Source organism: Triticum dicoccoides, chromosome 7A (genome assembly GCF_002162155.2).
Source record: "Triticum dicoccoides isolate Atlit2015 ecotype Zavitan chromosome 7A, WEW_v2.0, whole genome shotgun sequence".
NCBI classification, from domain to species: Eukaryota; Viridiplantae; Streptophyta; class Magnoliopsida; order Poales; family Poaceae; genus Triticum; species Triticum dicoccoides.
In genome coordinates this window covers 386,430,075-386,441,270 of record NC_041392.1, presented here as the reverse complement: position 1 = coordinate 386,441,270, position 11,196 = coordinate 386,430,075, and positions in this window count along the sequence as shown.

Below are 11,196 nucleotides of genomic sequence, written 5' to 3'. Positions count from 1 at the left end.
TCCACCGTCTACTGTTCATCCAGCCCTCCACACCACGGGGTCCTGTTCATCCACCCCTCCACGGGCACCCCTCCACCGTCTACTGTTCATCCATCCCTCCACCACACCACGGGGTCCTGTTCATCCAGAGGGAACGCCACCACTCACTGTTCATCCAACCCCCCCCCCCACAACGCTCATTGTTCATCCCATCGATCGGCTTCAGTTAGCAGTAGTAGCGAAGGAATCGCTCGATCGGGTTCAGTTAACAGCCATCGATCGATCGCTCGGGTTAAGTAATGCGTAGCCTGCAGTGCAATTGCTCGGGTTCAGTTAGAGCCCAACGCCTCACTCAGGTTCCGTTAGAGCCAACGCCTCGCACACACGCGCGTACGTGTACAAGAGAAACGTGCATCGCTCGGCCCCGACCTCCCACCGTAACTGGGAACTCCCCAAAATTTTCCTCCCCCTCGCTTCTACCATGGTTTTTTCCGTCATGGACGGCCCAAAGAATGTCATGCAGCTGCGTCTACGGCCCGCCCAGGATGAAAAGCCCATTTTCTGTCATGATTTTTTGTCATAGAAGTAGGAGCCCACCACATCTATGATGATACCGGGTTTTGTCACAATTATCGTCATAGAAGTGTCATATGTATGACAGAAATTTTTTTCGTTCGGCCCAAAATGTCACGGGTGTGTCTTTTTTGTAGTGACTGCCTTGTACATGATGATGCTGTACGATCGAGCCCGTGTAGGCCCCACCACGAAAAATTTGGACGACATCTCTATCATATGCTTGTTCCGGCTTATTCTGCAAGCCAATCCTTTGTTTTGTTTTGAGTTGTGGTATTCAAGTGGCTTCAATGTCAAGTGTTGATTCCATACCTTTCCTAAGTGGTGTTCTCATATTTCTATGTGAATACTAATCCGTCATGGTAATCGAGATTTTCATGTCAATCCTTTTCACCGGCGTGTTTCTCTTCAAGTGGATCCGATCATTTCAACATCAGCAAGATCAATTATCAGTTCTTCTCAACGGTGTTCATTTCATTCGTCCCAAGCTTCCTTTGTTTTCCCGCCCTCCCACCCTTTTTCTTCAAGGACCCAGATTTCTTATTCAAGTATCCTTTATTGATATGAAGCCTCTCCATTCTTTTCTATCAATGTTCTTATCCGGTGTTTCTAATGAAGATTCTAACGGAGCTTCTAGTTCTTCATTCCTCATTCCTTTTCTTCTCCGGTGGATTCAATTCAAGTTTTTTGTGTCGATCATATTCTTTTCCTTGTTTCAAATGCTTTCTCATGCCGGTGCACCTCTTAACCATTCCCCGCTTGCTATTCTTTTGTTCTGAAGTGCTAAAGATATCTCAGAAGATTCGTGTTTCCACTCTGCATTCGTTCAAGATCTTTCGAGGAGGTTCTCTCATTCAAGCATTTTAATTCAACCGGTGCAATCTATCTTCCAAGCGACCTTTTCAATGTTGTTTCTTTTGAGTGGGCCCTAACCCACATGTCTTTTTCCAGGATCTTACCTGACTTTTCTTATTTTCCTGGAGATATTCTCAATTCTTTTTCAAAGTTTGATGTAAGAATGGGTTATCATCAGTCAAATGCCTTTCTCCAAGATCTTTCAAATTATTTTCATCGTTGGATCAATCTTTCCATTCTTCATTCCGGAGTGCCTCAATAATTCTTGGTGGTGTTTCTCGTCGTCATTCTCAACACTTGAAGACCGAAGAAGAGTTTTACCTCCATATCTTATCCGTTCTCTCAGAGATTCGTGGTTCTAGTTCGAGGCCATCCTCTCATAATTTTTTTTCGATTGTGAGAATTTTTTTCACCCATCCGGAGCAATTCAGGAGTCTTTTTAGTTTGATTATCCGGAGCCCATCTTCTCAGAATTATTCATTTCTCAGCTTTCAGCTCTCGTTCTCCAAATCTTATCGGTGCATCATTCAAATATTCTCTAATTAATTCATGATCTCTTCGCTCTCATGTATCTAAATCCTAGCAAGCATCTTTGTTCATTTGCTAATTTTACCCGGTGTTTCTTTATCTTTCCTTCATTCATTTCCAATTCTTACGGTGGTTCGTTCAAGAGATCTATTCCTTCGTTAACATATCAAATCACTCGTTCTTTCCAATCCTACCGCTGGTTTCTTGAAGACCTTCTCAAATTTATGTTATATCTCTCTTCATCTTTTCTATGAGAATAAGTAATATGCCCAATCCGTTGATTGTCATCAATTTAATTGTTGAAGGATAAGCATAATGTAATTCTTATTCTTGTTTCATCGAGTGAACTCAATTCCCTATTCCAAAGACTCATCAAATACCTGATTTCAATTGTTTCATCTTCTTTTTTCCCGGAGTTCCAACCTTTTTCAATTATTTCACCACGGAGATTCATCTAAATCGGTACAAGGATTCACCTTGTATTTTCAACTTCTCTTTCCTTCTGTTTGATCATTCTTTTGTTTACCGGAGTTCTTCATGGAGGCTCTACATGATGGTTCATAAAGGATTTAATTCTTTCTCGAAGTGTTCATCGAGATTCTTTTCAGAGGAGCTCAAGTATTCTTCATCTTGATTCCGAAGTGCAATTCTTTTTAACTTTTCTTTTGAGATGGTGTTATGTCACTCTTGACAATTTGAGTTTGTGTTTCATGATTCCCATGTTTGTCAAGATTGAGATATTTTCAATCCATCAACCTCTTCGGTGGAGTTATCTTGGGCTATATTTTCACCTAAAGCCTTCCCTAAGGACTGTTGCTATTTATGGTGCTCATATATGACCCAAGTTCTTCTTTTATCCTTCTGATGAATAAGTTTCTCGTCTCCTTCTTGATATCAAGCCAAAATATAGTTTCGTCAGTGGCAGGATTTCACCTCATAATTTTGAGATGTCTAACATAAGCCCACATCAAGCTTATTCTTTTCCTTGTTGGTTTTCAAACAACTTCGTTCGACCCTTCTCCTAAAGAGGCCTTTTCAAGCTCATTTGAGGCAGAAGATGCTGTTTTCTCCTCCGTTCCTTTTTATTCCATTCTTTCATCTGTTCCGGAGGCATTGTGTTGTTGCACTCTTCAACCCATCTTTTTGTTTTTTCAGGACCATGTTCTTTTCGTGCTTATCCTTTTAACCAGAGTGTCTTGTCCTCTTTTCAAGTATCCTCTCATCTTGTCAAGATCATGTTCAATTCCTTCCATTTCCAACCGGAGTGTTGTCGTAATTGATCTTTATCGTTCTGTGTGCTTCTTGTTTCAACCGGAGTGCTTGCATGTGCTTCTTGTTCATTGCAACCTTCATTCTTATGTTTTTTTCTAACCTACATGGTTCTAGTAATGATCCTTGTTCCTCTTCTCTAACAGAGTGCTTTCAACTTCGTTCATCTCCGTTGCATTCTTTTCTTGAAATGGCTTAACCGTTTCAAGGTTCTTTGGTCTCACTCGTTTGTCAAAGAAGCAACTTAGTTTTACCGTTTGTCTTCCTCTTCTGTTTTTCCCTCTGGTGCCATTCTAGATCTCGGGACGAGATCCTCTCGTAGTGGTGGAGTGTTGTAACGCCCCGAGACCGATGTGCCAGGTGTCCTCCAGTTATTCGCTGTCGTTGCCTTGTCATTGCTTGCGTGTCATGAATTTCATATCATGTCATCATGTGCATTTCATTTGCATACTTGTTCGTCTCATGCATCAGAGCATTTTCCCCGTTGTCCGTTTTGCAATCCGGCGCTCCTATGTCACCCGGTGCCCCTTTCTACCTCTTTTCGTGTGCGGGTGTTAAACGTTTTCGGATTGGACCGAGACTTGTCATGCGGCCTTGGTTTACTACCGGTAGACCGCCTGTCAAGTTTCGTGCCATTTGGACTTCATTTGATACTCCAACTGTTAACCGAGGGACCGATAAGGCCTTGTCTGTGTTGCAGCCGAACATCCCTCCAAAGTGGCCCAAAACCCACCAAAACCCCTCCCATCATCTAGGCCGTTCGATCACGATCACGTGGCCGCAAACCGCACCTCATTTGGAGCTTCCTAGCTCCCTCTACGCCTATATAAAGACCCCTCCATTTCATTCCCGGGTCTTCTTTCCCCTAACCCTAAAAATCCCTCCCCTCGCGCCGCCGGACGCATCCTCACCGCGCCGGACAATGTCCGCCCCGCCGGACACGTCGCTCCAGCCAATCGCCGGACGCCACGTCACCCCCGCCGTCGCTCTCCGCCAATCGCGTGCCTCCACACGTCCCAGCCAGATCCCACCGCCGCCGCGGCCCGCGGAGCTCATCGCGGGCCCGCGCGGGTCCAGACCGCGCCGCTGACTGGCCGTTCGCCGCCTCCTCGCGCGCCCACCGGACCTCGTCGGAACCGGCCATCGCCGGAGTGCCCCTCCAACGGAACTTCGCCCCGCCGCCTCGCCAGGTCATCTGCGCCGCCGTCCAGCCTCATTTCCTCTCTGCTTTCTCTCTCTCATGAGCTCCCTCCCTCTGCACTCCCCAGGGAACCTCGCCGGAGCCCCATGCCCTCGTGCTCGTCGCCGGAATAGCCCGCTCTCGCTGGATCTGCCGCCCTCTCGTCGAACCCAGCCTCCCCGTCGTCCTCGAGCGTCCTCGCCGAGATCCATGGTGCGCCGCCGCCACCCTGCCTCTCGCACGCGATCGGTTCGGGGGGCAGGACGTAGCCCCGTGGGCCCCGCCCCGCGTCCGGCCCACCTCCAGCCACGGCCCAGCTCCTCCTCGGCCCAGCGCATCGTCAAGGCCGGCCCATCGCCTCCTCTGCCATCCTGGGCCGAGCACGATATGAGCGCCCGCCTAAACCTCGCCCCGATCATCTTTTAGTGATCTAACGCTCGTCTGCTTTTTTCCTGAAATCTGCTAAGTCCCAGTAATTTTATGCCTCCTTCCTTGCATCATAACTTCATCACCGTTGCTCCGATTCGTGCGTGTAGCATATCGAAATGTTCGTCTCAACGAGTACTCCATTTCATCTCATTGCATCATTTTCATTTGAGCTCATCTTGATGCCCGAAATGCTGTTGGAAGAGGGCTATGTGATGTTATTTTTAGATCCGTATCAGCATTTACACTTTTGTCATTTTTTCCATGATTAATGTGTGCATGCTATGATCCTGAGCTCTACATGTATTTTGAAGTATGCCATGCCATGTTTACATGGGTGTATGCCATGTATTCTTGTGATATTTGTGGTGACTAGCACAAGCATGCAAAGTAGCTTACTCAATGTTGCTGATTTCAGGGACTTAGAAATATTCTAAGTCTCTGCCCTGTCCATATTTTTATGCCATGTGTTCATGTTGTTTCCTAGTGATCCATGCCTCTTTTGAGAATGATCAGTAAGGATGTTTTGTAGATATTGTGGTGCTCTATCCATCCATGTCTTTGTTTTCATTTATGGAGCACCCTAGCTTGAGTCAATCGAGCTCTACTTTTGCTATAAAATGTTCCTGACATATTGTTTACATGTTTAGCAATTTTGCCGAGCTTGTTGTTGTTGATCCATGCATGCTATGATGTTGTTCTTAACATGTCTAGCTTTCATGCCATGCCTACTTGATGGGTGTATGCTTAGTTTGTCATGCCATGCTTTGTAGTGAGTGTATCGAGCTCATAAACATGCCTACTTGATGTCTGTTTTGCAATGTTCCAGTTTTTCACTAAGTCTGAATATGTTAACGATAATTGCCATGTTCACGTGGTTGCAATTGTATTTTCTGATCCCTTTTGGCTCTAGGTCAGTAAGGGACTTTTGTTGTATGCTTTGAGTAGCTTCATGCCATACTTTTTTTTGCCATGATATGTTCCTGTAGCATGTAGTTATCATGCTCTAAACATTGCTTCATGGTGTTAAATTCCTGACTTGTTAATTTCTCTAAGTCTGTAACCTGTTATCATTTGCACTTTTGCCATGCTTGTTTGAGCTTGCTATTGAGTGAATTTGCCGTAGCTCAGTGTTCATCTTTTTTAAGCATATTGAGTGGATCCCTGCCATGTATTTTGTTGCTATGTTTGAGTGGAGTAGCTTATTTATCTTGATGCATTTAGAGGGCCTTGTGTTGTTAATCGCAGATCGGTGCCATATTTGTTTTGCTTGCCATTTCCAAACCGTGCATCCGTTTCCGGTGATCTTTATATCGATTTTGACTGAAATCAACTCACCTTTCCAGTGGAACTCTTGGATTTCCAAGTTGAGGCCAGGTTCAATCATTCCTTTCCAAATCATGCATATGCATCACATATCGCATCCCGCATATCATACCATGTTTGCATCATGTTGCTTGAGCATTGCACGTGGTTGATTGTGTCTACCTTTGCTTGTTGTTCTTGCTTGGGTAGAGCCAGGAGACGAGTTCATGTTCAAGGACCCATTGAGTATGCTTACGAGGATCAAGCTTTCGTCTTGTCGGAGAACTTTGAAGGCAAGATGACCATACCCTCGAAATCACTTCTATCTTTGCTTGCTAGATGCTCGCTCTTTTGGTATGCCTATGTTGTGATACCTACCACTTTCTTATCATGCCTCACATATTGCTAAGCCAAGCCTCTAACCCACCTTGTCCAAGCAAACTATTGTTTGGCTATGTTACCGCTTTGCTCAACCCCTCTTATAGTGTTGTTAGTTGCAGGTGAAGATTGGAGTCTGTTCCTTGTTGGAACATGGATATTTTTGTTGGGATATCACAATATCTATTATTTAATTAATGCATCTATATACTTGGTAAAGGGTGGAAGGCTCGGCACTCTTCAACCCATCTTCTTGTTTTTTCAGGACCATGTTCTTTTCGTGCTTATCCTTTTAACCGGGGTGTCTTGTCCTCTTTTCAAGTATCCTCTCATCTTGTCAAGATCATGTTCAATTCCTTCCATTTCCAACCGGAGTGTTGTCGTAATTGATCTTTATCGCTCTGTGTGCTTCCTGTTTCAACTGGAGTGCTTGCATGTGCTTCTTGTTCATTGCAACCTTCATTCTTATGTTTTTTTCTAACCTACAAGGTTCTAGTAATGATCCTTGTTCCTCTTCTCTAACGGAGTGCTTTCAACTTCGTTCATATCTGTTGCATTCTTTTCTCGAAATGGCTTAACCGTTTCAAGGTTCTTTGGTCTCACTCGTTTGTCAAAGAAGCAACTTAGTTTTACCGTTTGTCTTCCTCTTCCGTTTTCCCTCTGGTGCCATTCTAGATCTCGGGACGAGATCCTCTCGTAGTGGTGGAGTGTCGTAATGCCCCGAGACCGATGTGCCAGGTGTCCTCCAGTTATTCGCTGTCGTTGCCTTGTCATTGCTTGCGTGTCATGCATTTCATATCATGTAATCATGTGCATTTCATTTGCATACTTGTTCGTCTCATGCATCAGAGCATTTTCCCCGTCGTCCGTTTTGCAATTCGGTGCTCCTATGTCACCCGGTGCCCCTTTCTACCTCTTTTCGTGTGCGGGTGTTATACGTTTTCGTATTGGACCGAGACTTGTCATGCGGCCTTGGTTTACTACTGGTAGACCGCCTGTCAAGTTTCGTGCCATTTGGACTTCGTTTGATACTCCAACGGTTATCCGAGGGACCGATAAGGCCTCGTTTGTGTTGCAGCCCAACACCCCTCCAAAGTGGCCCAAAACCCCTCCCATCATCTAGGCCGTTCGATCATGATCGTGTGGCCGCAAACCGCACCTCATTTGGAGCTTCCTACCTCCCTCTACGCCTATATAAAGACCCCTCCATTTCATTCCCGGGTCTTCTTTCCCCTAACCCTAAAAATCCCTCCCCTCGCGCCGCCGGACGCATCCTCACCGCGCCGGACAATGTCCGCCCCGCCGGACACGTCGCTCCAGCCAATCGCCGGACGCCACGTCACCCCCGCCGCTGCTCTCCGCCAATCACGCGCCTCCACGCGTCCCAGCCAGGTCCCACCGCCGCCGCGGCCCGCGGAGCTCATCGTGGGCCCGCACGGGCCCAGACCCGCGCCGCCGCCTCCTCGCGCGCCCACCGGACCTCACCGGAACCGGCCATCGCCAGAGTGCCCCGCCACTAGAGCTTCGCCCCCCGCTTCGCCAGGTCATCTGCGCCGCCGTCCAGCCTCGTTTCCTCTCTGCTTTCTCTCTCTCATGAGCTCCCTCCCTCTGTACTCCCCAGGGAACCTCGCGGGAGCCCCATGCCCTCGTGCTCGTCGCCGGAATGGCCCGCTCTCGCCGGATCTGCCGCCCTCTCCTCGAACCCAGCCTCCCTGTCGTCCTCGAGCGTCCTCGCCGAGATCCATGGTGCGCCGCCGCCACCCTGCCTCTCGCACGCGATCGGTTCGGGGGGGGAGGACGTAGCCCCGTGGGCCCCGCCCCGCATCCGGCCCACCTCTAGTCACGGCCCAGCTCCTCCCCGGCCCAGTGCATCGTCAAGGCCGGCCCATCGCCTCCTCTGCCATCCTGGGCCGAGCCCGATGTGAGCGCCCGCCTAAACCTTGCCCCGAACGTCTTTTAGTGATCTAAGGCTCGTCTGTTTTTTCCTAAAATCTGCTAAGTCCCAGTAATTTTATGGCTCCTTCCTTGCATCATAACTTCATCACCGTTGCTCCGATTCGTGCGTGTAGCATATCGAAATGTTCGTCTCAACGAGTACTCCATTTCATCTCATTGCATCATTTTCATTTGAGCTCATCTTGATGCCCGCAATGTTGTTGGAAGAGGGCTATGTGATGTTAGTTTCAGATCCGTATCAGCATTTGCACTTTTGTCATTTTTGCCATGATTAATGTGTGCATGCTATGATCCTGAGCTCTACATGTATTTTGAAGTATGCCATGCCATCTTTACACGGGTGTATGCCATGTATTCTTGTGATCTTTGTGGTGACTAGCACAAGCATGCAAAGTAGCTTACTCAATGTTGCTGATTTCAGGGACTTAGAAATATTCTAAGTCTCTGCCCTGTCCATATTTTTATGCCATGTGTTCATGTTGTTTCCTAGTGATCCATGCCTCTTTTGAGAATGATCAGTAAGGATGTTTTGTAGATATTGTGGTGCTCTATCCATCCATGTCTTTGTTTTCATTTATGGAGCACCCTAGCTTGAGTCAATCGAGCTCTACTTTTGCTATAAAATGTTCCTGATAGATTGCTAACATGTTTAGCAATTTTGCCGAGCTTGTTGTTGTTGATCCATGCATGCTATGATGTTGTTCTTAACATGTCTAGCTTTCATGCCATGCCTACTTAATGGGTGTATGCTTAGTTTGTCAAGCCATGCTTTGTAGTGAGTGCATCGAGCTCGTAAACATGCCTACTTGATGTCTATTTTGCCATGTTCCCGTTTTTCACTAAGTCTGAATATGTTAACGATAATTGCCATGTTCACGTGGTTGCAATTGTATTTTCTGATCTCTTTTGGCTCAAGGTCAGTAAGGGACTTTTGTTGTATGCTTTAAGTAGCTTCATGCCATACTTTTCTTTGCCATGATATGTTCCTGTAGCATGTAGTTATCGTGCTCTAAACATTGCTTCCTGATGTTAAATTCCTGACTTGTTAATTTCTCTAAGTCTGTAACCTGTTATCATTTGCACTTTTGCCATGATTGTTTGAGCTTGCTATTGAGTGAATTAGCCATAGCTCAGTGTTCATATTTTTTAAGCATATTGAGTGGATCCCTGCCATGAATTTTGTTGCTATGTTTGAGTGCAGTAGCTTATTTATCTTGATGCATTTAGAGGGCCTTGTGCTGTTAATCGCAGATCGGTGCCATATTTGTTTTGCTTGCCATTTCCAAACCGTGCATCCGTTTCCGATGATCTTTATATCGATTTCGACCGAAATGAACTCACCTTTCCAGTGGAACTCTTGGATTTCCAAGTTGAGGCCAGGTTCAATCATTCCTTTCCAAATCATGCATATCCATCACATATCACATCCCGCATATCATACCATGTTTGCATCATGTTGCTTGAGCATTGCATGTGGTTGATTGTGTCTCCCTTTGCTTGTTGTTCTTTCTTAGGTAGAGCCAGGAGACGAGTTCGTGTTAGAGGACCCATTGAGTATGCTTACGAGGATCAAGCTTTCGTCTTCTCGGAGAACTTTGCAGGCAAGATGACCATACCCTCGAAATCACTTCTATCTTTGCTTGCTAGATGCTCGCTCTTTTGGTATGCCTATGCTGCGATACCTACCACTTTCTTATCATGCCTTCCATATTGCTAAGCCAAGCCTCTAACCCACCTTGTCCAAGAAAACTGGTGTTTGGCTATGTTACCGCTTTGCTCAGCCCCTCTTATAGTGTTGTTAGTTGCAGGTGAAGATTGGAGTCTGTTCCTTGTTGGAACATGGATATTTTTGTTGGGATATCACAATATCTCTTATTTAATTAATGCATCTATATACTTGGTAAAGGGTGGAAGGCTCGGCCTTATGCCTGGTGTTTTGTTCCACTCTTGCCGCCCTAGTTTCCGTCATATCGGTGTTATGTTCCCGGATTTTGCGTTCCTTACACGGTTGGGTTGTAATGGGAACCCCTTGACGGTTCGCCTTGAATAAAACTCCTCCAGCAAGGCCCAACATTGGTTTTACCATTTTCCATCTAGCCTTTTCTTTCCCTTGGGTAGGCATGCCCAAGGGTCATCTTTATTGAACCCCCCCCCGGGCCAGTGCTCCTCTGAGTGTTGGTCCGAAATGGGTAGCCTGCGGGGCCACCTCGGGGCAACTCGAGGGTTGGTTTTACTCGTAGCTTGACCTATCTGGTGTGCCCTGAGAACGAGATATGTGCAGCTCCTATCGGGATTTGTCGGCACATCTGGGTGGTTTTGCTGGACTTGTTTTACCATTTTCGAGGATGTCTTGGAACCGGGATGCTGAGTCTGATCGGATTGTCTTGGGAGAAGGAATATCCTTCGGTGACCGTGAGAGCTTGTGATGGGCTAAGTTGGGACACCCCTGCAGAGTTTTGAACTTTCGAAAACCGTGCCCGCGGTTATGGGCAGATGGGAATTTGTTAATGTCCGGTTGTAGAAAACCCGAAGCTTACTTATTTAAAATGCATCAACCGCGTGTGTTACCGTGACGGTCTCTTCTCGGCGGGGTCCGGGAACTGAACACGGTGTTGGAGTTATGTTTGGCATAGGTTGTTCTAGGATCACTTCTTGATCATAGTTTCTCGACCATGCTTTGCCTTCTCTTCTCGCTCTCATTTGCATTTGTTAGCCACCATATATGCTAGTGCTTGCTGCAGCTCCAC